General features: G+C 48.5%; 1 pseudogene; it reads right to left on the reverse strand.

Moving 5' to 3' along the window:
- Positions 1-283: 283 nt before the first annotated feature.
- Positions 284-22,406, reverse strand: part of LOC101425396 (butyrophilin subfamily 2 member A2-like) — a 33,164-nt pseudogene continuing 11,041 nt past the window's right edge.

The following is a 22,406-nucleotide window of genomic DNA, read 5'->3' on the forward strand; positions in this document are numbered from 1 at the left end:
CTTCACCGCGCTGAACGCCTCACCCTGATGAGAAAGCAGTGGGTTCCCGCAGGCACCTCCACGCACTGTCCCCCTTGCCTTTCCCACGTGGCAGCACCAGCCTCCCTGCAAGTGGCCCCTGCCACGGGAAAGCAACTGCCAGATGAGGGGGCGGTTGCGGCAGGGGCCTGGCGTGGGTGTCAGAGGGCCACCCAGGCGGGGTTCCCTGATGCCACCAGTGAGAGGGACCCGTGTGGCCAGAGGTGTGGTACCACCGGAGTCCAGAGAGTCCGAGGCAGTGGCCCTAGCGTCCACGGCAGGCTCCCGCTCCGTGCAGCACCAGGCCGGCCTCGGGCACCGTCACCCCCTGCGACCCCACGAACGCGGGGCACAAGGCGAGGGGGCTGTCATGGGACACCAGGAGGAAGAAGGGCCGCAGCGGCCCCGCGAAGGCCGAGCGCGGGCACGTGTAGATGTGCGAGCGGTCCCGCATGTGGTAGAAGGACACGTCGCCCGCCTCGTAGTCCAGGAAGACGCCCACGCGGCCGAGCCGCTCGCGCAGCGGCAGCAGGAGCGCGGGGGCGGCCAGCGGGCGGTAGTGGCCCCCGAACAGCTCCAGGGCCCAGACGCCGCCGCCCGCCGCCACCTCGCCCTTCCTGGGCAGGTCGGCCCCGCACACGCCCACGGCCCACGCCATCACGTCCTCCACCTCCACCTCCCAGTAGTGCCGCCCGGAGCTGAAGCGCTCCAGGCCCAGGACGCACGGCCAGAGGTCGAACCTCTCGGGGTTGTTGGGGGCCTCCTGCCGGCGGGTGCCCCGGAACAGCTCCTGTGGTCCTCGGACAGGAAGAGCTCGGGGTGTGCCGTGGCTGCGTCCAGGACTACGTGGCTGTGGGGGAGTCTCAGCGTTACCGGGGTGGGGGCCTGGGGACCCCCGGAAACCATGTCCCTCCTGGTCCTCCCAGAGGCCCCCAAAAATTGGTGGGGCACCCCCACGTGACAGCCCTCTGCGCCTCATGGAACTACTCCAGCTGCACTTATACCTCTGGGTGCAGGGCATTGCCTTTGGGGAAGGGTACCCGTACTCTAAGCAGCTCAGAACATTTACCAAATGAGCCCAAATCAGGGCCCGCAGTTCCTCTCAGCATTCTTGGGTCTGTCCCCTTTTCTAGTCAGGACACATGGTCCACGGGACCCTCTCTAGTTGGAAATCTTCCAGCTGGGCTTAAGCCAGAAAAGAGGCCACATCCCTCCCATGAGGCAGTGAAGCCCGTTTACACATCCCCCTCCCCACACCTGCAGAGCAGTTCCAGCCCATGTCCCAAAGCCCTGACTGGTGTCTTCACGGGTCCCCTGGGCACCATCGCTATGTGACCCCATCACAAGTGATTCCAGTGACTGACAAGGGCACCCTCTAGAGGTTCAAGGAAGACAAACATTTCCACCCCCCCTCGGCTGCCCGAGATGTGGGGGGATATCACCCTTTAGTTTTGCTCTAACAGCCTGGGTGCAAGGACCCCAGCTGTGTCTCCTCTGGGAGTAGGAAATGCATTGGACTCCTGGCATTCCACAGACGTCTTAGTCTGCGTTTATTACCTGTGCTGCCAGGTCTCTACTGTGTTAAAATGATTCTCTCTTTTCTCCATGGTGACACGCCTCAGGGCTTTGTTTTGAAATTCACTTAGCTAAAGGGAAAAGGCTGAAGTGCTAAAGGCGAAAGGCTGAAGTGTCCTGGTAACTGGCAAAACCTGGATTCGGAGATGCTTATGGGCAGAAAGTATAAAATCATGAAACAAGAAATGCCCCTGGCAGGAGGCAGGGGTAGTGATGGGAAGTTCTCTTCTCTGTCCCCTCACGGTCTCTCTGCAGAGTATCCCAAGTTCTCCTGGGAGCAGGAAGGCATTCCTGGCCAATAATTATATATCCTTGAGAGGGGTGTGAGGAAGCTTATTGCCTTCCCCCAACCTGGCTCTTCAACCGTGCTCAGACTATACCACCTTCTGGGTTAGAAACAGCTAAGCCAGTGCTGTCTTCTTTCAGATTAATCCCTGAGCCAAAGGGCAATGACTACAGAAACAGATATGGCATACCTCTGGTAAACAAGGATTAAACTATTGTAAAAAAGAAATGGCTGTCAAAAGTAAACTGTAAGGTAGATTGAGAGCTGATGGAATTCCTCAGCATCAGAGCTGGGATCCAGCACTGGGTGGTGTGAGAGTTAATTTCATGTGTCAGCTTGGTTAGGGTAACGTGTCCAGTTGTTTGGTCAAACAAGAACTGACCTGATTGTTACTGTGAGGGTGTATCAGAGATGGATTTGCACCTATAATCAGTTGATTGCATCTATAGCTGATTGCATCTACAATCAACAAAGGAGACTGGCCTCAGAAATGTGGGGCATCTCCTCATCCAATCAGTTGGAAGTCTTAAACATCAGAACTGAGGATTTCAGAAATCTGAAAGATGAATTTCTGCCTCTACTTTAGACAACCAGCTTCCCTTGGGGATTCAACTTCAGCTTTACTGGAGTTTCTACCTAAGGGCTGCACAATAGTGTAGGGACTGCCCAGATTCCATAATCACCTTTGTTGGAATTTCCAGCTCCTGGTCTGTCCTATGGAATTTGGACTTACCAGACCTTGCAGTCACATGAGCCAGTTCCTATAATAGATCTCTTAATGTATGTGTTTCTATTTCTCTGGAGAACCCTGACTGCTACGGATGGGAACTGCTCTCTGTGGCCCCCCAGCCTGTCTTGGATCCCCTTTAACGTGTGCTGATGGCTGGTGGGTGGGAGGATCTGAGGGAAGGTCAGAGGTGCTCACCTGCGTGTAGGAGGGTTCTTCTCCACCCTGTAAAGGGACAGAGGGGGACATCAGAAGACAATGCCTAACAAAGCAGAAGGCAATCTGCAGGGAGTGGTTCAGAAAATGCTAAACTTAAGCAATTCCTCTTGAAGTTGCTCTGAAAAGGAAACAAATAAATGGATGCCCTCAGTAGAAGAACCAGGAGACTTAGGTTTGTATAAATGATGGAGGACGGGCCTTTTAGGAACAGCCCCCCACCCGCACCCACGCCCCATGCCTAAGGAGTTGGCAAGCGTCCAGGAAGGACGATGACCAGGAGGCTGAAATTATCAATGCTCATTCACAACACAGCAGTGTTGCCTGCGGCCAAAGAATGAAGGCAGCATTTGCAGAATGTAGAAAGTCAGTCCCCGTGAGTTAATTACTGGGATGTGACAGTGCCAAGCCCATGACGCTGCCTCTCTTTGCTGACTTCTCTGTCCCTGTGCTCCTGCCTGTCTGAACTGCATCCTCTATGGCTGTGAACCACCCTCTTAATGTTTACCTTTTGTTTGACGTTCTTCCTCTTTTGTAGCGTGTTCTTCCCACAGTTCCTTCCAGGCAATTTCTTTTTCTTCACTTTCAACCTCTTTCTCCACTGCCAGAACCTCTTTTTCCACTGCCAGAACCTTTTTTTCCTTTTGGAGTTTCTTCACGAGACAGACGCCCCCGGCCATGAGGAGGATCAGGGTGGGCAGGATGACGGCCAGAGCCACCATCCAGGGCGATGTGCTGGGCATGAAGGATTCTGCAAGGGGAGCCGGGAAGGCTGCTTAGCCAGAGCCGTGGGTGAGCACAGCCCTCAGGGCACGTCTAAAGAGCACCCTTGGTTCCCCGGTCTGCTGGCTTCTCCCCCAGAAAGAGAAAGAGACTCGTGGCCTTCACTGGCTCACCCCACAATGATGGCCAGCTCTGGGGTGTAGGAGCCAGAAAAGCAGAAATACCCGGACTCACTAAGGGATGGGGCCATGGGAATAAGAGCTGAGCAGTGCTGACACATCCCCACAGCCACCACCCCTGGACAAGCCACCGTCACGTCTTGCCTGCAGTAGTGCGATGCCCTCCTGCTTCTGCCCTTCACTTCCACAGTCTGTGCTCACGGAGCAGGGAGAACGTGTTCTTTCCTGACCATCCAATCTATAATTAAAATGCCCCCACTTCCCTGGGGGCCCCTATCTCCTCCTCCATTTTACTTTTCCAATAGTACTTATCACCTTCGGGTATAATAAACATTTTATATTATTAAATTTATTGCTCTCTGCCACTCTCTAAAATAGGAATTCTGTGATTGCAGGGAGCTCTGGTTTATCCTCAGTTTCTAGAACAAGGCCTTGAGCATAAGAGATGCTTTCTAAGTATTTGTTGAATGAATTTCTGAGTGTCTGCAGATAGGGACTTTCCCCAGCTCTGTCCCTTGGGAAATCCTTGAGGATTCAGCACCCACCCATACCAACCACCATTTATTACAATCGTTCTTAAATCTTAAAAAATTGTCACAGGACAAGGACTGTCAGGGGAAAAATTGTCAGATTTACCCGCAGTGAAGAGGCACCTCTCATGGGTTTTTAGAATACTTGATTTCCCCTTCTGACAAAGGGAGCAGTCTCCGCTCAGGCTGCAGTCTTGAGCTCTTTGGGGTTCAGGACCAAACCCCACCCCCTCTCAGGGCTCCAGCCTGTTTCCTGAGGGTCCTGGCTCCCCATGATGAGTCACCAGAGAGCAGGGAGCTCACCTGGAATGAATATTCCCTCTTCCACCGCCCGGCTGAGTCGGGTGTTGTTGATGGAGCAGAACATGTTTCTCACAGAGTTGTCTCTGATGATCACGGCCAAGGCGATGGGGAAGAGGCCGTCGGCATCAGGAGTGTAAGCCTCCTCCAGGGCAGGCACGACCTCGCCGTAGCGATCCCTCCACACCGCGCGGGGCTTCCGTTAATAGCCGGCAGAGGTGCAATTCAGCTGGATGCCCCCATCCTCCTGGCCCTTAATTTCCACGAGGGGCTTGGAGCCCAGACCTGGGAAGGGAGACAGGGGCTCAGCTGAAAAGGCAGGGGTGTTCAGGAAGCTCCACTCTAAGGGTGAGAGCCAAGGGGAGGAGGGAGAGCCAAAGGGAGGAGGGAGAGCCAGGCGGTGGCTCCATTGAACCTGGATCGCATGGCACCCATGTGCCTCACCTCTGCAGAGGAAGAAGGGGAGGAAGGAAGGAAGGAGGCAGGGTGGAACAGAGGAGACAGGGAGAAAGAAAGGAAGGAAGAAGGGAAGGAAGCAAGAACCCTGAGGCCAGGACAATCCCAGGAGAGCAAAATGCCAAAGAAGCTGTGAGATCGCCAAGGTCAGGGACTAGCACTGCATGGCAGTCTTTCTCCATCACACTTCCAAGCATTTCTCTGCTTCCTGATATGGGCTTTTTGCCTGGTTCATTCCATCAGGGGCTCTAATTTTCTCACTTCGGGTTGGGTATGTCCACTCAGACCTGAAAATGCATTTCACTTTCTGCTCCTGGGAAAACTTCTCAGTAGCCTTGGCTTCCTCAAGCTCTAGAATAATATAAGTACTGAAAGCTGCCTGGCCAGCAGAACCCTGAGAGCCTTTCTGACCGGAAGACCCCACTCTATGTCCTGGCTCAGGGCTTCACAGCACCGCAGCTATCTGCGGCTGTTCTTTCAGGAGAATGGACAGAGCTGGCCTGCTGAGCCAACACTTAGCCCAGTGCAGAGACGTGTGTCCACCAGAGGCTCAGTTAGGCAGTTTTCTTATTGTCCTCCACTACACCCACCTACTAGAAAGATCTGGATGTCCTGGGGTCCTAAAAATAAAATACTGCCTCCTCGAAGACTGTCATCAGAACAACATCCTCAAAAACCCTAAGAATCCCTAAGCAAAATGGGGTATATTCAGACAATGGGATTTTCCAGCCCTGCAAAGAGGAAAGAAGCTCTGTACATGATGCAGCTCAGATGAACCCTGAAGACATCATGTTGCCTAAAATGAGCCAGACAGAAAGGACAAGTATTGTAAGAGCTTATTTACATGAAATAATTAGAATGTGCTAATTCACAGCATCAGAAACTAGAATACAGGTTACCAGGTTCCCAGGTGGGAGTGGGGAATGGGCAGTTAATGCTTAATTGGTAGAGTTTCTGTTTGGGATGATGGAAAAATTTTGGTAAAGGATGGTGACGATGGTAGTATAACAGTATACATGCAATTAACACTCCTGAATTGTATGCTTGAAAGTGGTTAAAAGGGGAACTTTTAGGTCAAATTTGTGTTAATAGAATAAAAATATAAAATCTCATAATATGGTACAACACAAAGAGTGAACCCTAATGTAAACTATGCACTATATTTACTAGTAGAATGATAATAATATTGTTTCATCAATTGGAACAAAGGTACTACACTAATGCAAAGTGTAAGTCATAGGAAACCTGTGTGTATGTGTGAACGGGGGCGACTAGGAATATGGGAGCTCTATTTTCTCCATGATTTTTCTATAAACCTACAATTGCTCTAATAAAAAATTAAAAAAACAAAACCCAGACTATAACAATTTAATTAACTAAAAATTAGCTGAAAAAAGTCTTGTGAACCCAGACTCTTCCTAACTATGTTCTATCTTTAAAAGGATCTTCAATAAAAGTGAATAACAGGTCTTGAAGGGCTGCAAAAACATGGTCCTGGTCATCCAAACCTCTGCTGAGTAGTTCCTTTTTCAAGCCTAGCCCAGCAAATCACAGCAAGACAGGAGATCAAAGCAATCACTTAACAGTTCTTGCTGCTCAGGCCATTTTTTTCTAAGAAATAGAGAGAAAAACCTAGTTGGATATTTAATGGCTCACACAGAAACTCTGCAATGGAATAAAAAGCAAAATAACAAATGAGAAAAAAAATGGTTCTACCCAACATTCAATAGGGTTCAATGAGGGCAAGCAAGAGACAATAGACTTAGGGGCAAAACCAGCCAAACAATCAACCAACTGAACAAAAACACAAAACTTTCTACAACTACCCAATTCACCATGGGCATGACAGAGCAGTTATGTTTGCAAGAAGAGAATAGAAGGTCCATACCACACTTGACTCAACCTGCTACAAAGACAGGTGCAACCACGTGCAAGAAGTGTGCCCTGAAATGAGAGCCACCCAGCAGGAAAGAAAGTGCACACTGTCAAGGAACGGCACCACATATACGGAGAGCTGACACAAGATGACTCAACAAAAAGAAACAAAGATTTCCGGTGATGCTGATAAGGATAGAAGCAGTCACAGAAGAAAACACACAGAATGGACACAGAGAACAGACAACTGGGGACCTGTGGGGGGTGAGCGGGGTAAGGGGAGAGAAATAAATAAATAAATAAATAAATAAACCTTAGGAAAAAAAATCAAAGACAGGGGCAAGGCCCAGAAACCCTCCTCCATTCTGTATCAGTCAGGAGCAAGGATGCCCTTCTGAATAACAAAGATGGGACCTTCTGGGAAAGGCACACCCTCCCCAAACCTCCACTGCCCACTGAGTCGGTGCACAGCTCACTCCCTCACTTCCTTCTAGGTCTTTGTTCAATTCCACCTTTCCAGTGAAGCCATTGGGGTCTTGACCATCCTATTTATAATTACAGTGTCCTACCTGCCCAGCACTCCCTACCCCTGTTCCCTGCTTTATTTTTTCTATAGAACCCATCACCATCTGCCATATTATGAATTTTACCTAATTATTTCACTTATCACTCTGTGCTCCCTCCAGATGCAAGCTCAATGTGGGCAGGGGATTTCCTGCACTTTGCTCACAGGTTTCTAGAAGAATGCCTCAAATATAGAGACACTTGTTAAGTATTTGCTGATTGAATTCAGGAGTGTCTATGATAGAGGAATCCCAAAGACAAATTTTTCCCTCACTAAAATTTTGATATCAGCCATTCATGTTTTTCACTCATTCATTTAACAACTTTGCAATGTACCTACTGGAAGTCAAGCTATTTGTTAGATGTTGGCTATGGAGTAAGGGATAATTGCTGGTGTTAGATCTGATTGGTTCTGATTGTGGTTTGCGCTATAATGCTCTTAAAAGTGTGTGTAGCAACAACCACTATAAAAAGTATGTATATACTATAAAAAGTACCTTTTTAGTGATGCCTACCAAAAATGTTCAGTTCACCGGGGCACATGGTTAGATGAACACTTCTTCCCAGACAGTGAGGTATAGCTCTGTACCCAATGAAAACATGCTGACCTGGGTGCCATGGGACTTATAAAGGAATATTCTTAGCATCATTTTTTACAGTAACACAAAGCTGGAACCAACTTAAAAGATCCTCAAGCACAGATGGATGAATACACTGTGGCACAGTTGCACAATGGAACATTAAGCAGCAATAAAAATCAAGAAACTACAGCTACACACAAGCACACTAATAAATCTCAAATACACAATGGAGGGTGAAAGAGGCCAGATAGAAAATATACTGTGTGACTCCATGTAAACAAAATTCAAAAACAGGCAAACTAAACTACATATTTTCAAAGAGAGACATTTTTGGGGAACATCTATAGAGAAAAACAAGGGAATATCTCTTTAGAAGTCAGGACAGAGTTTACCTTTGAGATGGGAGGAAAGGGGCTGTGACTGAGAAGGGATGGGAGAAGGCCCTGTTCTATTGATGTGAATAATGGTTACTTGAGTTACACTCCATAATTATTCAGTGGGCCTTCAGTCTCTTTGTCATCCCCACTGGTCCCTTGCACGCCCCCTCTGCCTCTGTTACCTCTTGTTACTGGGCTGCAGCCCAGTGGCTTACACAGGGCCCGTTGGTCATCTCAGTTTCAAGACTGGGTAGAGCTCAGCTGGGTCCTATTCAGGCTCAGGCTATGGTCAGGGTGTCGGATATAGGCTATGGGTGGGGCACTGTTCATATCTTAATAGATCACCTGAGCTGTGTGTGTCCTGAGCTGTGCGTGTGGGACAGTGAGAGCTGCAGCCCTGCCCTTGGTGACCATGACAACAATTCCAGTCCCAGAAAAACAGTTTAGCAATGCAAACTCTATGAACTTTAAATATTCAGGGAAAGTGCAAACCAAATGTGCTAAAAGCCGACCTGGAATGTATGAAGCCAGGCTAAAAGCTTACCGAAAATGTGAGAAATATGTGTTAAATCAAACTTATTAAGCACTGAAACAAAAGACCATTTAACTCTTCCTCTGTATAAAAGGAACCTGAAAATCTTGTTTGGGGTACAGATATTGAATGTAAAGCTCCAAGCCTGGCCGACCTTAAATAAATTCCTTTTTCCTTCCCCAAATTATTACTGAGTCCTGGCCTTTTCATATGTAAATAATTACACCTCTCTCAACAAGGCCACAGGCTGTGGTCCCACCTGGGCAAGACGCCCTGGCCAAGGGCGCTCAGGCTGTTGGCAGAATTCCTTCCTTTCCTTACACTGGTAGGACCTTCCTCTGCTCCCCTGTCTGCCGTGACGACTGACCCCTGCCTTTACACACATGAACCGCGTCCCTGCCTCCCAGCACGGGGTAGCACCCTTCTCTGTGCTCTCTTCATTGGCCTCCCTAAGGAGGGCTCCCCCGCTCAATCTCCAGGGCCCCTTGGTTCTTTCCAGGGGCTCCTTTAAGTCTCGCCCTTCTGGGTGTGCCCCGAGCCCCAGGCACAAGCTCTCTCCTCACACCATGCTCTTCCTTGGGGCCCAGTGCACTTTCAGGGCTGTAAACTGCCTCCAGCCCTGGGTTTCTGACCCCAGCCGTCCACTCCCTAAACTCCCCGAAATGCCCACGGGATGATTTCCCATTAGAGGCCTCAGAGACAGTGTCCCCAAAACTAACCTGCAAACCCTGTCCCAATGAATGAGCCACTGAACAGTCCCTTCCAACTACTCTTGCTCTTCCCTTCCAGTAGCCTCCACTTCAGGCTAATAGCCCAGTGCTGCTGCTTACACTTCCCTTAAAGCAGTGCCACTTGGTGGTTAGAAGGGAGACTCTGAAAGGAGACTGCCTGGGCTCGAGTTCCAGCTCAGCCAGTAACCCTTTGTGTGGCCCTGGATGAGGTCTTTAACCTCTCCAGACCCAGTTCTGGCCTAAATCGGTTAAATAGGCACCTCTACCTCCTCGTTTTGTGCTGTGTGCTGTGTTATTACAGGTGAGGCCCTAGAGCAGTGTCAACCACATGGTAGGTTCAAGGTTAGTATTCGAGTTCCCTCCTCTTCCCATCCCCAAGGCCGGGGCCTAGCTTCATTCCCTCGTCATTTCTTTCCTGGAGTGTCACAATAGTTGTCCACCTGGCCCCTGCCTCCCACCATCTGTCTCATCATCGAGTACCACCGGGGGTACCATGCCAGAGAGCACAATCTAAACGCTCCCCTGCTCCCCTCTTTCCTGCCCCATTGCTAGTTCCAGTGTGCACGTATTCTCATGCCAAACTTGCCAGGTTTCCCCTTCACCCATGGGGAAAACCCCAGCTCCACAGCCAGCACATTCACTGAGGGTTAATATGTGCAGAAGCTGTGCTTGGTTCTCCCCACACACCTTCTGGAGCAGGTGCTGGTCTCCTGCCCACCTTACAGACGCAGAAGCAGGGACATTGGTTGAATTACCCTGCTCCATATTCCATGCCTAGCAAGTTGTGGAGAACAATATATGGAGGTAGAGGAGAGTGGTGAGCAGGGACCTGTAAGCCATAGTGCCTGGAACAATCTGGGTGCTGCACAGATAAAGCCATGAAGAAACCTTGCATCCCTCAGAGTCCTGATGTTGCAAGAGGTGACATCACCACCATGAGGAATGCATGCTCCCTGCTGGGCTGAGCAGATGGAAAAGGCAGATCTCCAGGCACTGGCTGTGAAGGGCACTGCACCAGGTCTTGGGAAAGAGGCAAGAGATGACAGACTTGAGCACGTGGACATGAGAGTGAGCAGATCAGGGGCACAGGAGGCGAGAGGTAGACCCTGACCACTTCTGTCCTGTCCAGGGCTGTGCCCCACATGCTGGCTCCACACGTGTCTGCATATATGAGTACCATCGGCTGCTGAGGGACAGATGCCACCCAGTTTGGAGGAGAAGGACGGATGTGGTCCCAAGCTATGTTTGGGAATCAAGAAGGGAAAACCGAAGAGCCCATTTCCTCTGGCCTCCCTCTCCCTGGAGTCTACTCTTGGGGGGTGGCAATGCAACCCGACAAGGCTGCAAGTGAGTGAAGAGGACACCAAGGATGCAGAAAGGGCCATGAAGCCCTTGTTTCTTGTGGCTCCAGCCAAAGAGCAGACACCTCTGTGTAATTGTTGTTGTTGCAGATTGGAGAGCAGCCCAAGCCTGTTGGCTGCTCTCCACAGTCTCAGGCCCAAGCCCCCTGAGGAAAGCTCTTAGTGCCCATCCCTCTTGCTTCTAAGTAGTGTCCTGGCGGGGTGGCCCAGGGAGATCCCAGAGAATCGAGAGTTCATGCTGCCCCAGCCGGTGAGCACCTGTGCCTTTGCCTTTTCCAGACATTTAGCCCTTCCTTATTTTTTCTTCCTAAGCCCTTCCTCCCCATTTTCTCTAGGGTTTTTCCCTCCTCCTGAATATTTTCTGTATTAAGCTTAAGGGTACAAGTCCATTCAATGGACGTTCAGTCTCAAAAGGGTTATGTGCTTCTTAGAGGAGATTTGGAGACTGATCACCTAACTTCCTCTCCACTCGGAGCAGAAGTACCACTTCATCATTGGTTCCCCCATGGAAGACTCTAGAAAGGAGGAATAAATAAAATCTTGTAGACTGGCTTTTTAAATAGTTTACTGAGCAGCTACTATCATGTGCCAGACATTGGTCCAAGGCTTTCCATGTGGCTCCCCAGTTACTGGTGCAGCAGCCTAGAAGGAAGGTGCTGTTGTTATGCCCATTTACAGTGGAGGAAAGTAATCCCCAAAGCTTTGCTCCAAATCACACAGGCAGGGAGTCTGGCCCCAGACCCTGCTCTCTTAACCAGTAGGCCACGCTTTTCTCCCTGATAATTAATTTTGGAACAGAACTACTCTAGTCCTTCATTCTTATAATCCACAAAAGAGCCCCAGAAATTTCAGGTAACCTGCTCAAGGTCACATAGTTGATTAATTCTTACTCCAGGGATGTTGACTCTTCCTTGTCCATGCCTAAATGTGGTGTTCCCAGGGGTTCCTTGGTCTACCTCTCACTCTACATGTGCTCCTTGGGCAGCCCACATGCAGAGCATGCCCACGTTCCTAGCTCAAGGCTTCTTTCCCAAGCTCCAGGCCCACCTACCTCTAAATGTGTCCCACGGGGTTGGCTCACAGGCAGCTCAGACCAGGTAGATTCAACACACTCCCCACCTCTCCAATACATGTTTCTTCTTTCTCTGGTATCGTTCTTAACAGCACCATTATCTACACAACTGCCCAAGTAATGATTTCATTTATCCAGGACTCCTCCTTTTTTATCCCACAAAAATCAGCAAATTCTGCTGGTTCTTACTTCTAAAGGGTCCTCAAATCCATCTTCTATGCCCCTGTCATTGCCCTGGTTCAAATAATCCTCTGTGATTTATTACTTCTCTGCTGTTATTGCCTCATTTATGCAATGCATAGGTTCTAAATGCCTTTCAAGTGCTACGCTATGGAGAAGGCTAATGGGGTGCAGACACAGAGAATGAATGGGGAAGACTTGTAATGGGAGGGAGGTCAGGGAAGGTGGCATTTAAGTCAAGGCAATGGATGGGACAGAATCAGCATGTAAAGACCCAGAGTTTCCCCTGTTCCAGGTAGGCGTTGGGGTGGATGCAAAGGTCCCAAGGAGGGAAAGATGGAGACTGAGGCACTGGAAGGAGGGCTAGGTGGCTGGAGGGGCAGTGGGAGTGGGAGAAGTGGTCTGAATGACAAGCCATGACCCCATCATGGAAGCTCTTCCAGGGCATGGCCATGACTTTGGATTTATTGTGAGTGTGATGGAAACCATGGGGGACTTTTGGGCTCAGCAATGATATCATGAGTTTTGGTTTTAAAAGGTAGGACTTTGGCTGCTGCTGTGTTGAGGACAGACTATGGGGAGGCAAGAGGGGAAGTAAGGGAGCCAGTGAGGATGCTACAGCAGGAGTCCAGGCAAGATGTCATGGTGGATTTGATGGAGACTCTGAAGATTGGCTGCTGGATTTGGGTTATACTTTGAAGGGAGAGTTGAAAAAGATCTGCTGATGGTCTTTTTGATAGGTCTTTCCAGAGTCTTTGGCCTAAGAACCTGGATGAATAGTATGGAATTTCTAGAGATTAAGAATTCTGCTTTGGACTGGTGTCACATAGGCAATTGAATGCATGGATCTGGGGACCAGGAAGACTCTGGAGCTGGACACTTGGGAGCTATGTATGCAAACAGGGCATTATAAATCAAGGGATGGGAAGGGTTTCCTTAGGGAGAGTGTGCAGATAGAAAAAAGCAGAGGCTTAAGGTACTGAACTCTCAGGACCCTCCAACATTCAGAGATTGGAAAAGGGGCAACCAGCAAACGAGACTAAGAAAAGTTGACCAGCAGAAGGAGAAGAACACGGGGAGAGGGTGGCATCCCAGAACCCAACAAAAAAATGGTATGAAGAAGAGGAGGGACCTGAGGGAGAGTTGACCTTGCCCCTGACCCCTCCTCAGGCATCCCTTCTCATGTGTAGCAGTTTGACATAGTTATGAATTCCAAAAATAAATATTGGGTTATGTTTGTTATCTGATCTGTACCTGGGCATGATTAAGTTATGATTAGAACTTTGATTGAGCCAGTCATTAGGGCACTGTGTTCCTATCCCTTGGTGGGTAGGGACTCACAGTTAAAAGGCATGGCAAAGGACAGAGTTGAGGGTTTTTGATGTTAAAGTTTTGATGTCGGAGTTTGATGCTTAGGCCTTATCCTAGAGCCCTGGGAAATCAGCTCACAGAGGAAAGAGAAGCAAGCCCCAGGAAGAGAGGAACCTGAGCCCAGGAAGAAGCAAGCCCTGGGAAGAGAAGAACCCAGGAAGCCTGAACCCTCACAGCCATCAGCAGCCATCTTGCTCCAACAGGTGAAAATAGACTTTGATGAGGGAAGTAACTTATGCATTATGACCTGGTATCTGTAAGCTCCTACCCCAACTAAATACCCTTTATAAAAACCCAACAATTTCTGGTATTTTGCATCAGCTCCCCTTTGGCTGACTAATACACCATGACTCCCTAGACCAGCTTTGACTGCTATAAACGTACACATTGCCTGTGTCAAGCACATCTTGTTTTGAAAAAAGCACATACTGAGGTTTTCCCATAACTGACATACAAGCCCTGGCATTAGCCACCTTTGTCCCTGAACTATGTAGTACCTGTAGAGTGTCAGCCATAGGTGTGGACCTATTGGTGTGAATTTACTGGTCTCATTGTCCATTGTCAGGTGGTTGCAGCCCTCCGTGTAAGCAAAACCCCTAATAAATGCTTTTGGATAGATTTTAAAAAAAAAAGAGTAGAGAAGAGAATATGGCTCAAGCGACTGATCTCCCACCTACCACATGGGAGGTCTGGGGTTCAGTTCCTGGTGCCTCCTTAAAAAGACAGTGAGCTGGAGTGCTGGGCAGGTGCAGCAAGCTGATGCAACAAGAGACACAAGAAGAAAAACATAATGAGTGACACAACAGAGCAGCAAAAGGAGATGGCTCAAGCAATTAACCATCTCCCTGTCACATCAGACATCCTGGGTTCATTTCCTGGTGCCTCCTAAAGAAACAAGAAAGACAACAGACACAGCAAGTGCAAACAACAAGGGATTGGGGAGAGAAAAATAAAATAAATCTTTTAACAACAATGAAAACGGAGGAAACATTCAATTATTTCAGGGGAGGCTGTGAGTTTGAATAAGGTGGGAACTGACAATTAACCATTGGATTTGGCAAAATGAGGCTGGGCACTGAACTTTGATGAAAAACAGAAAAGTAGAGTTGGAAAATTAGAGACATGGCGATTGTTTGTTGTGGGAAAATAGTAGGAACATGGTTTGAAGTTGAAATGTTTCCATAACGCAGGAAAAACTGTGGGCTTAGGAACACCAGCCTTGACTAGATGGAACACCGTCTGGTCAGCATGAAAAAATGTGTGTGTGAGGAGGCATTTGAACTTTGTACAACCTGTTCCTTATTACTGTAAATGTTGCACCCATTCCTTATTATTGTGAATAACAAACAGCTGCTTGTTAGTTCCCAAAGAACTACGATATTCCAACTAGGGTTGGCGCTCTCAGTTTAAGAAGCTGGGAGTCCCCTGGTCCCATCTTTATTTCCTCTCTCGTGTCTTTCTCTTTCTGTCCTTTATTTCTTTAAGTTACGCATTGCCTTCCCTTCGAGGTAACCAGATGCTGAGCTAGCGCAGCAAGTGTTAGACTGAGTTACTGCCCTGCAAGGCGGGGAGTCCTGTTGCCACACAGGGGCTCGGCTCTGTGGAATAGGCCTGCCGAAGACCTGCCAGTGGGTTTGAGCTTCAGAGAATGACTCTCACATAAGTATGTGTAGGCTATTAAAAGAGGAAAGTAATCCATTACAAAGCATTCTCTCAAGTCAATGAGATGGAGAATAAAAACTCAATTTGAAGGCTTTTGGAAAGAAGAATTAGCAAGATTTTCTAGACCTTCTCTGTGACTCCAGCATGATTTGCTTCTTTCTTTCCTTCTCCATCACACTGAGCTCCTTGAGGGCTCCTCGAGGGTGGGGACCCTGTTGAACCCCCTGTCAATCCTCACCATCTAGTCCACAAAAGAACTGTCTCATTGTTTTCACAGAAACAGCCTGTTGTTTCGCTGTAAGGAACAACACCAAAATCTCCTGAAGGAAGCATCATAAAAGTTTATGTCTTTTTCTCTTCAGAGTTCAAGGCAGATCATTTGGGGGAGGGGAGAGAACCACACAGATCTCCTAGGGCAGCAGATGCAGATGGCAGGGGGGCGACATTGTACAGGAGGTTTCCATGGGCCAGGCCTGGAAAGGTTTAACTCATCCCTGAGAACTGGTGGAGGCTGGGACATGTCCTCCTGATGTGGCCCCTGGAGAAGGAACCAGTTTCCCCCGCATGACTCTTCTGAGCTTTGTGCCTCTGGGAAAATCTGTAAAAGACAGGCCTTGACTAGACCAGGGATCCTGCACCTTCGGCCACAGCCCACGCCTCCTGCCCTCTGCACGACCCCCAGCAGCTGCAGGGGTGGCCAGAGGCTACCACAGGACTGTCCCCAACCCTTCATCTACACACATTTATTGAGCACCAACTCTGAGCAGGGACGGCCTGTGCCAGGCAATGAGAGCACAAAGACAGATGACGCAACTGGAAAATGACCTCATACGGAAGGTTCAATGAGGATCAGCGGAATATCCCTGTCTACATAAAATAACATGACTTTAAAATGCTGTTTGACCTAATGTAAGGGGGAAATGGAAAGGAGAAATGAGTTTATATGGCTACGAGTCTCTAAAAAAGAGTCTGGAGGCTGTCAGAAGGATTGCCCTTATGCACAACTGAGCAGAGTCAGAGAGACAGATAAAGCAGATACAACCCCCAGATATCAGTTCCTTCGAGGGCTAAAGAGACCCATGGGAGTTATGGTCATGGCCGATGGGGTTAACTACCAGGTCAGATGGCCCCTCTTTGGAACTGGTGTTTATGTGTGACGAATCTGGACTCAGATGGGATCTCTCTTCATAAGACTTTCATGCTAATGTGCTGGAGGTGCAGTTAGTGTCGGGGTTTAAGATATATTTAGGGGATTTGAATCTCTGGACTGACAATGTGATAGCCAGGTCCTGAGCCTCAACAGACTCCAGCACCTACAATCTGACTTATTGGGCTCACCACACTCAGCTAAGATGCAGTTGAAGAAGGACAACCATCACACCATGGAGCCTAGAGTGATTACAACTGAAAGTGGGAGGATTGCATCCAGCATCCAGGTGGAATCTGAGCCTCCTCTTGACATAGAGGTGCAATGGACACAACCAATCCGATGTCCACATAGAAAAGGTGGCATTGGATTGAGAAAAGTGGACATGATGGCTGATGGGTATGGAGAAAGACAGGAAGAGATGAGAGGTGGAGGCGTCTTTGGGACATGGAGCTGCCCTGGATGGTGCTTCAGGGGCAATCACCGGACATTGTAAATCCTCACAGGGCCCACTGGATGGAATGGGGGAGAGTGTGGGCCATGGTGTGAACCGTTGACCATGGGGTGCGGGGGTGCCCAAAGATATACTTGCCAAATGCAATGGCTGTGTTATGATGATGGGAGGGAGTGTTGCTGAGGGGGGGGAGAGGTGGGGTAGGGGAGGTAGGGTTCAATGGGACCTCATATATATATATTTTTAATGTAATATTATTACAAAGTAAATAAAATAAAACAAAAATAAAAAAAAAAAAGACAAACAAACAGTCCTTACCTTCTAGCGGCCTAGTCTAGTGGAGAAGAGAGACACAAACAACTACTAATACCAACTACTAACAGAGTGGCTTCGATGAAATGCTGTGACAGATGACAGCACGGAGGGGCTGGCTCCTGGTTGGCCACCCTTGCTCCCAGGGACTCTGCGATTTCAGGAAATAAAGACCATCTCATCCTTGTAACAGTGTCTGAGCTCCCCTGTGGCTCTTTTTTTTTTCCATGTTTACATTAATTTTTTAAATTTTTGAAATATTTTATTATGGAATTTTTCAATCATATACAAAGGAAGAGATAATAATGAATATACATTGCCAAGCTTGAACACGTCACCACCTGAAATCAATCTTATTTCATCTCTTCTGTACTACTCGCCATGGGATTTACTTTTTAAAGTAGATTCCAGACATATTTTATTTTTTCAGTATACATCTTTAAAACCTGTGGCTCTGTGAGGCCTGTCTTGGAGGATATTGGGGGGTAATTTCCACTCCAGCTGTTTTAAGATGCAAGGAGGAGGACTTCGGGTTTAGGGCCAGCTTTTGTTGGCTTCTTCCCAGCTGTCAACATCCCCCAGGCCTCCTTCTTGGGGCCTCTCCTGCTTTCTTCTGCCTCTGACCATTGGCCACTGAGGCCATCGGTGCCTGGACTTGCTCCCAGCTCCACCTCCAGGGCAGAAGCTGGCCCCGGGGACAACAACCCTTGAGCCCCTGTAGCCAGGCATGGAGGCTGAGCCCCTCTCACCTCCTGCTCTCAGAGCAGCAGACATTTCTTTCCCAGCCCTTCCCAGGTTCAGAGGTACAGGCAGCCGAGAAGGGACAGCTACGACCCTACAGAGCTTGTCTGAAGAGTTCCTCTGTTGTTATCCCAGAGAGAAACTGGCTAAAATAATTAAGGAATCTCAAGGGGAGAAAGCAGAGACAGGAAATACTGATGGAAAATTCAGGGACACCGACCTCTGACCTCCATGTCCTTGCTCCATAAGGAGAAGAATGGCAGATGCCTCCTAGCAGTGGGGGTCTCCAGTATTCCCCAGAGTAAGACCATTAGGAAGCTCATGTGCAAACATTAGCTTTGTTTTTGAACACAGACAACCCTGGATGATCCTAAGTAAAGCACACAAAGAAGAGTCACCTCTCCAAGGAGCCCCAGATAATGGACTTGACATCTAGCACAGTTTAGAAATTTGACAGTTATGAATTCCAAAAATAGATATTAGATTATGTTTGTAATCTGGTCTGTACCTGTGCATGATTAAGTTATGATTAGGGCTTTGATTGAGCCACATCATCAGGGCATTGAGTCCCCACCCACAGTTAAAAGGCATGGTGAAGAAGAGAGTTGAGGGTTCCTGATGTTGGAGTTTGATGCTGAAGTCTTAAGCTGGCACCCCAGGAAGTCAGCATGCAGAGGAAAGAGAAGCAAGCCCCGGGAAGAGAGGACCTGAGCCAGGAGAAGAACACGGGAACAGAGATGGCTCCTTAGACATGGAAGAAACCCCAGGGAGAGAGACAGAGGCATTCACCTGATAGTCTACAGCTGACCTTTTGGAGAGAGGAAAGTCTGGAGAGTCTCATACCCTGCAGCTGACCGTGTGGAGAAAACAGAGGAGCTGAGCCCAGAGGAACCTGGGAAGCTTGAACCCTCATAGATGTTGGCAGCCATCTTGCACCAACACGTGGAAATAGACTTTGGTGAGAGAAGCAACTTATGTCTTGTGGCCTGATAACTGTAAGCTCCTACCCCAAATAAATACCCTTTATAAAAACCAACCAATTTCTGGTACTTTGCATCAGCACCCCTTTGGCTGCCTAAATACACTTACCTAACACAGTCTTTTCTCTGAAGGGCACAGCACAGCCTTCTTCCACTTAGAAACACTGGACAGCACTTCAGCACTACTCTTGGGGGCCATTTTAAACAGTGAAACCCTCCCCAAAGAGCACAAAAACATGAAACACGAGGCACTAAATATACTGTGGAAAGGTCCCTTGTTTATGTCTGAGAGCTGAAACAGGAAGGCAGGGCATTGCCTTGTCAACCTCAGCTGGGCATTTGCATTTCAGGAGACTCAAGTTCTTTGCCACTTTGCCCATCTGTGAATAACTGTGGCAGTGCTGTGGGTATTGATTTGGGGATTACAAATAAACTTTAGTAAGCAGGCAAATTTGCAAATATGAGGATCAACTGTGTTTGTTCTCCATCTACTCCCACCCCTGGGAATGGGGACTTCCTGTTCTGTTGCTTCTGGGTCTCCAGTGTCCACAACAGTGACTTGCAGGTGGTTGGTGCTCAAGGAGCCTTGTTGGATGAAAGAATGAATGAATGGGCTGAACAGAGAAGCCCGGAGGGAAGCTGAGAGCGTGGGGTGCAGGACAAGGGTGAAGGATGACCCTCGGTCAGGAGAAAGGACAGCTTCTTCATGGAGTCAAGGGAACAGATGAGAAGGGGCAGGTGCAGGTGGCAGGGCTGGAAGCTGAGGCCCTCCTCTTCAATTTTCCCTCTGAGGTGGGAGGTTGGGTCGCCATCTGAGATGTGAGAGAAGGATGTGGTGATGAGGTTAGTGGATAGCAGTCCCCAGTCACAGCTGTGGTGCTCTCACAGCATGACTCGCTTCCTAAGCTCAACTCAGGCTCAGAGACATGATCAAGGTGAGAAAAAGAGAGGTTCAGCCCCAGCAGAAAGAATGCAACAAACACTGGATAGCCAGGTGTGTTGACCTGGCAGAGGAAATGGGCTTAGAAGCAAGAAACCACCTGATGTGTCTGGGGCACAACAGGGGATGTGGTCAACCAGAGGGGTGGCACATGCCAGGGAATGTTCAGAGGGAGCAGAAGTAGGAAAAACTAGAGTGCCAGCTGCCTTTAATGCAGATAAAGTCGAGGGAAGCTGTGCAGATTTACAAAGAAACTTGGTTAGGCAAAAATGAATGTCCAGAACACACCTTAGTCTATATCATCACATCCCTGAGGAACATGGGAGCCAGCTTGAGAAATGCTGCATTGAAAGTTAAAAATAGGGAAGTGGATGTGGCTCAAACAATTGGGCTCCTGCCTACCACATGGCCCTGCTGGACAGTGGCTTCAGTTCTGCTCCATTTTCTTGCACAGGGTGGTTGGGAATCCAAGAAACCTGGAGAGTCTCCATAAAAATTGAGGTGTGCTAGAGTTGGTGTATGTCCAGGACACTTGAATCTCTGGACTGTGCATGTGCCAGCTGGGACCTGAGCCACAGCAGAGTTGCAACACCCACTCTCCTGTTCATTGGACCTACCCAGGTCAGCTAACAAGGAGATGAAGATGGTCAACCACCACACCAGGGAACCAAGAGTTTACAGCTGCAAGCAGGAGAATCCCATCCATCAGGCATGTGCGATCTAAGCTCCCTCTCGATTTAGTGGTGGAGTGGACCCTGCCATACCAGGGTCCACACGATGGAGGAATAAATTATGGATGAGATTGAACTTACTCGTATTCTACTATAGAATTATTGTGACTCTAACAATGAAGAAATTATATCATTGATGTGGAGACAGTGGCCATGGGAGTTGCTGAGAGCAGGGAGAGGGAAAAAGAAGTGTCACATGGAGGCATTTTTGGAACTCCGCATTGTCCAGAATGATATTGCAGGGACAGGTGCAGAACATTATATATCCTGCCATAGTCCACTGAATGGACTGGGGGAGAGTGTGAACTGCAATGTAAACTATGGTCCATGTGGTGCAGCAGTGCTCCAAAATGGACTCATCAAATGCAATGAATGTGCCACAGTAATGAAAGAAGTTGTTGATGTGGGAGGAGTAGGGGGTGTGGGGAATGGGATCTATGGGAACCCTCATATTTTTTAATGTGATATTTTGTGTGACCTATTATCTTAAAAAATAGATAATAAAATAAATAAAACATAAATAAATAATTAAATAAGGACACAAAATCACCCCGTGGAATACAGGACTGAAAGTGGGGAACTGCGGAATGGGTGGAAATTGTTCTATATCCTGTGAATTATGAGAAGAACCACCTCAAAGGCAGGAGGCTGCCACGTGGCAGCAATTGGTGCTTGAAGGGCTTTTGGCAGGAAAGAGAATGGGGGGGGTAGGAATCCAGGGCCTGAGCACCAGCCCCACCTCGGCTGCTGCACGCAGCCTCCACCAAGCACCCAGTGTCTCGCCGTCTTGGCATCTTTCCTGTAAAATGCACAGTTTGGTAATATTATCTGTCCTATTCACACTCTGAGATCAAATAAGAAAACTGTCAGATGAGAACTTAAAAATTCATACTGAACTTTTGTGCCTGGGTTTCTTTTGCTTTTTCCTTTGCTAAGCCAGAAAAAGGATCCCCTGGGAAGAGAAGTCCTTTACAGGGGGTTTTCCACAAAGCAAGCCTCTCCCTCAGAAGCCAGCCACCGCCCCCCACACGGGTGGGGCCTCTGCTTTATTTTTGGCCATTGCACTTACGTTATAACCACCTTTAATTTTTCCCTGTTTATTATCCATCTCCCTGCTCTAGAGTGTAAACTCCATGAGGGCAGGGATGTGTGTCTGCTTTGTCCTCTGCTGAATCCCCAGCACCTAAAAAGAAGGTAGGTGTGTTGCCAGGTAAAATCCACTGCCTTTTCATTGGTGGAGGACTCAGAATATGCATTTGTGGAATGGATACATAAGGTATGCTGCTTTCCCAGCAAGGCAAGGGCAGAGGGAAGTGGGAGATGGCCCTCACCCTTCCCTGCCGTGAACAGAGCTGCTGCTGCAGGTGCCTGAGGGGACAGAAGGGGACAGAGGCAGGTGGGGGCAGTGGGGCCTCGGAGAGCCCGACACAGGCAAAGGTGAGCTGTGGGGAAGGCAGGAGATGCCCAAGCATCTGCAGTAAGATCTTGGAACAGTAGGCAGTCCTGCTGCCAGGATGGCCACCCATTTGACCAAAACTGTCCCAGTGCTTTTCTCTATTTTCCTCATTAAACAAACAAACAAAACCCACTAGTTACTTTAAAAACCAGAAAACCTAGTGGGTGGTTGGGAGCTGTAGGTACCCCAGAGAAACACATTTCTAAACTTAATCCATTCCAATGGGTGTGAAGGCATTGTAAGAAGGACCTTTTGAAGAAGCTACTTCATGTGAGTGTGTCCCCCCTCATTTAGGGTGGGTCTTAGTCCTATTACTGGAGACCTTTATA

This window comes from Dasypus novemcinctus, chromosome 22 (assembly GCF_030445035.2).
Source record: "Dasypus novemcinctus isolate mDasNov1 chromosome 22, mDasNov1.1.hap2, whole genome shotgun sequence".
Classification (NCBI taxonomy): Eukaryota; Metazoa; Chordata; class Mammalia; order Cingulata; family Dasypodidae; genus Dasypus; species Dasypus novemcinctus.